The sequence below is a fragment of the Salmo salar genome, chromosome 10 (assembly GCF_965601325.2).
Source record: "Salmo salar chromosome 10, fSalSal1, whole genome shotgun sequence".
NCBI lineage: Eukaryota > Metazoa > Chordata > Actinopteri > Salmoniformes > Salmonidae > Salmo > Salmo salar.
In genome coordinates, this window is record NC_138300.1 from 101,760,720 (window position 1) to 101,764,943 (window position 4,224).

Here is a 4,224-nt window from a genome sequence, read left to right on the forward strand (position 1 = left end):
GCCACACATGGGGCAACAGTGACACCCTCAGGAAGAGAGAAACACCCTCCTTCCTTCTTTCCCTCCCTCCCTCCATCCCTCCTTCCTTACCCCCAACACTAAGCTAAACCAGCCTAAATTATTATAATGAAAAGAAGCATGCTTTAGACATATTAGGCAAGGGCAAAATAATAAAAAAATTATATATATCAGGGTGTTTTGTTACTTCCATTTTAAATGGGCCAGGAGAAAACTTCCTTAGCATGTACAGTACAAATTATATGAATATTCAATGATCCCTGGCTGGGTTTCTCTCTGTCTCAGCCTCTTTCTGTCTTTAGTCTACAACCCAGTATGGTGTTTTTAAATTATCATCTGGCATCTACTTCCAAAGATCATTCTTGAAAAGGAAATAATTCCCTCCGGAGCGATAGTGTCTCTGTCATCTAATTAAATCACACACACTATCTTGGGAATCATTAAAATGATCACATTAATAAATAAACGGACTAAAGAAGTGTTTATTAAATCATAACGAAGCTTGGTAATAAATGCTGCCTCTCTTGTAAGAGAGTAGAACTGACCTAGGACAGGACAAGCTAATGATGTAGGATTGGTCTAATGCTGAGAGCTAATAATGTGAAGGGAAGGCTGCTTTTCTGATTTAATGTCTGCTCTGCATTTCAATCGTCTACTAAGTTACACCAACATACCAATTAACCATTCCGCACACAGAGTAAATGCCACTGCTACTTGGTCATAGGGTAACAGACCTGGGTTTAAATACTATTTTAAGTCTTTCCAATACTTTAAGCTTTTGCTTTAGCTTGCCTGGAGTGCCAGATTAGTGGGGTTTGTGACTACTCTTTTGGTTCCATTGCGCCAGGCAGGTTCAATTAACCGCAGCTAAAAGCATTTTAAATTATTTAAAATAGTATTTGAACCCAGGTCTCACAGTAATGTACCAAGCTGGAAGAGTTGTGATACTAGTCCCTACCATTTCTTCTCTGCAGTGCTCTCCTTTGTGTTCTCCTCTCTCCTCACCTGGGGGTTACCTGCCGTTGGTGGCCCACTAACGCTGCAGCTGTGGGAGGCTGGGTGAGGCTGCCTGCGGGGGCGAGGAGGGGGGTTGCCCTCCTTATCTCCCTCCCCATCCCGGGCTTCTGGTGGGGTAGCACCAACCGAAGGGCTGTGGTCACGGCCCCCATAACACACACACACAGTACCACAGACAACAGAAGCACCTGGGGAGGGGAGCCTGCTCCATCTGCTAAGGCACGGGAATAGCATGAGATGTTTAACCATACAGTCGGATTTCAATTCAGTCAGCTAAAGGATACGAACTGAGACTAAGTTCCCAATGCAAAATGAAATACTTATCCTCTGCTTTCCTAGATTATCTTTTCTATGATACTTTAAGCAATAATACATAAACACAATATGGTATGGACTTTAGTAAACAATAATAATATATTACTACAGTCAAGGATGCATACGCCTATAGAACAACCACATAGTATCAGCTTTCACAGAGAAGAGAGAAATACATTGGAGCATCATACGTAGTACATACTGTGCTTTCAGAAAGTATTCATATTCTTTGACTTATTCCACATTTTGTTGTTACAGCCTGAAATTTAAATATATTAAATCGATTTTTTTTTACGCCCATTTTCTCTCTCCACAATGACAAAGTGAATACATGTTGTTTTTTTGTGCAAATTTATTGAAAATGAAATACAGAAATTTCATTTACATAAGTATTCACACCTCTGGGTCAAAACTTTGTAGAAGCCCCTTTGGCAGCCTTTACAGATGAGAGTCTTTCTGGGTACGTCTAAGAGCTTTCCACACCTGGATTGTGCAACATTTGCCCATTATTCTTTCAAAATTCTTCAAGCTCTGTCAAATCTGTCAATTTGGCCGACCAACCAGTGCTCCCACACATTGGCTAACCGGGCTATCTGCATTGTGTCCCGCCACCCACCAACCCCTCTTTCACGCTACTGCTACTCTCTGTTCATCATATATGCATAGTCACTTTAACCATATCTACATGTACATACTACCTCAATCAGCCTGACTAACCGGTGTCTGTATGTAGCCTCGCTACTTTTATAGCCTCGCTACTGAATATAGCCTGTCTTTTTACTGTTGTTTTATTTCTTTACTTACCTATTGTTCACCTAATACCTTTTTTGCACTATTGGTTAGAGCCTGTAAGTAAGCATTTCACTGTAAGGTCTACACCTGTTGTATTCGGCGCGCGTGACAAATAAACTTTGATTTGATTTGAAATTGTTTTTTGATCATTGTTGGACAACCATTTTTAGATTTTGCCATAAATTATCAAGTAAATTTAAATCAAAACTGTAACTTGACCACGCAGGAACATTCACTGTCTTCTTGATAAGCAACTCCAGTGTAGATGGCTTGGCTTTGTGTTTGTTCTGCTGAAAGGTGAATTAATCTCCCAGCATCTGGTAGAAAGCAGACTGAAACAGGTTTTCCTGTAAGATTTTGCCTGTGCCTCCATTCTATTTCTCCAAAACTCCCAAGTCCTGTTATTTTCACTCTGTCAATTAGGTTAGTATTGTGGAGTAACTCCAATGTTGTTGATCCATCCTCAGTTTACTCCTATCACAGCCATTAAACTGTGTAACGGTTTTAAAGTCACCATTGGCCTTATGGTGAAATCCCTGAGCGGTTTCCTTCCTCTCCGGCAACTGGGTGTATTGATCCACCATCTAAAGTGTAATTAATAACTTCACCATGCTCAAAGGGATATTCAATGTCTGCTTTTTATAATTACCCAGCTACCAATAGGTGCCCTTCTTTGGACTTGATTAAACAATAATAATATATTACTACAGTCAAGGATGCATACGCCTATAGAACTACCACATAGTATCAGCTTTCACAGAGAAGAGAGTATTTGTGGTTGAACCTGTGTTTCAAATTCACTGCTCGACTGAGGGACCATACAGATAATTGTATGTATGGGGTACAGAGATGAGGTAGTCATTCAAAAATCATGATAAACACTATTATCGCACACAGAGTGAATCCATTTAACTTATTAAGACATTTTCTACTCCTGAACTTATTTAGGCTTGCCATAGGAAAGGGGTTGAATACTTATTGACTTAAGACATTTCAGCTTTTCATTTTTAATTAATTTGTAAACATTTCAGGGAAAAAATAATTCCACTTTGACATTATGGGGTATTATGTATAGGCCAGTGAAAAAAAAATCAAAATCTAAACCATTTTAAATTCAGGATGTAACACAACAAAATGTGGAAAAAGTAAAGGGGTGTGAATACTTTCTGAAGGCAATGTAAATGCCAGATCGCCCATACAACACAAGGAACCGTGTTCCATTGAATGCTAGCTTTTCAAATGTGTCTGCTCTTTAACTTTTAACACGTAACTGTGAAAAGGTCTTGTCCTCTTTAGGCATGTTCCAACCATGCCACCCACCAATTAAATGTGAGGTGACAGGAACATCCATTAAATATGCATTGCGTTCAGACTGAGTAGGCTGCACACGCATCGCGTTGCACACCTTCTTCTTAATGTTTTAAAGTAAACCAACAGTCGGTCTGGAAGATGTATTTTGCTTTTCTGCAGTATGAACTTGTCAACCCCTGTCACTCTCTCACACGCACACACACTAACGCTCTCTCTTACACACACAAATACTTTAGATGTCAAATCACAAATGAACCACTGACACAACAACATAGCATTCGTTAGAGGGAAATATTTGGTGTGTGCTTTCAGGTTATGAAGCCTGCTCAGTGCACCTCCCAGAGCTCTTTGTTCCAATGCAAAGGCACAGTGAGACACAGGCTGTAGCTACAGGGAATTAATTACAGTACAGGGTGTTTACCCAGTGGGGTACGAGCATGCACACACACGTACGCACATACACACAAATTACCTCTTACACACAAACACAAATACACAGCATTTCTGCTATGTGATGCCTGGTGGGCCAAGCCTCTATGTTCCTGTGTGTCGTCATTCATCAGTGACCAGTCTCACAGCCCAAAACAGTATGATTACTCCTGATCCAGAGGAGAGAATTCAGATAAGCTGTGCCATTAGCTTAGCACTATTTACAGTACATAAAGTCTGTGCTGCTGTAGTGTTCCTTTTAAAATAGTCCTTTTCAAACACCGTTTTGGTGTTGCTCTGTTCTAATGTTACACTTAGTAGCAGGAATGACAGGAAGGATGC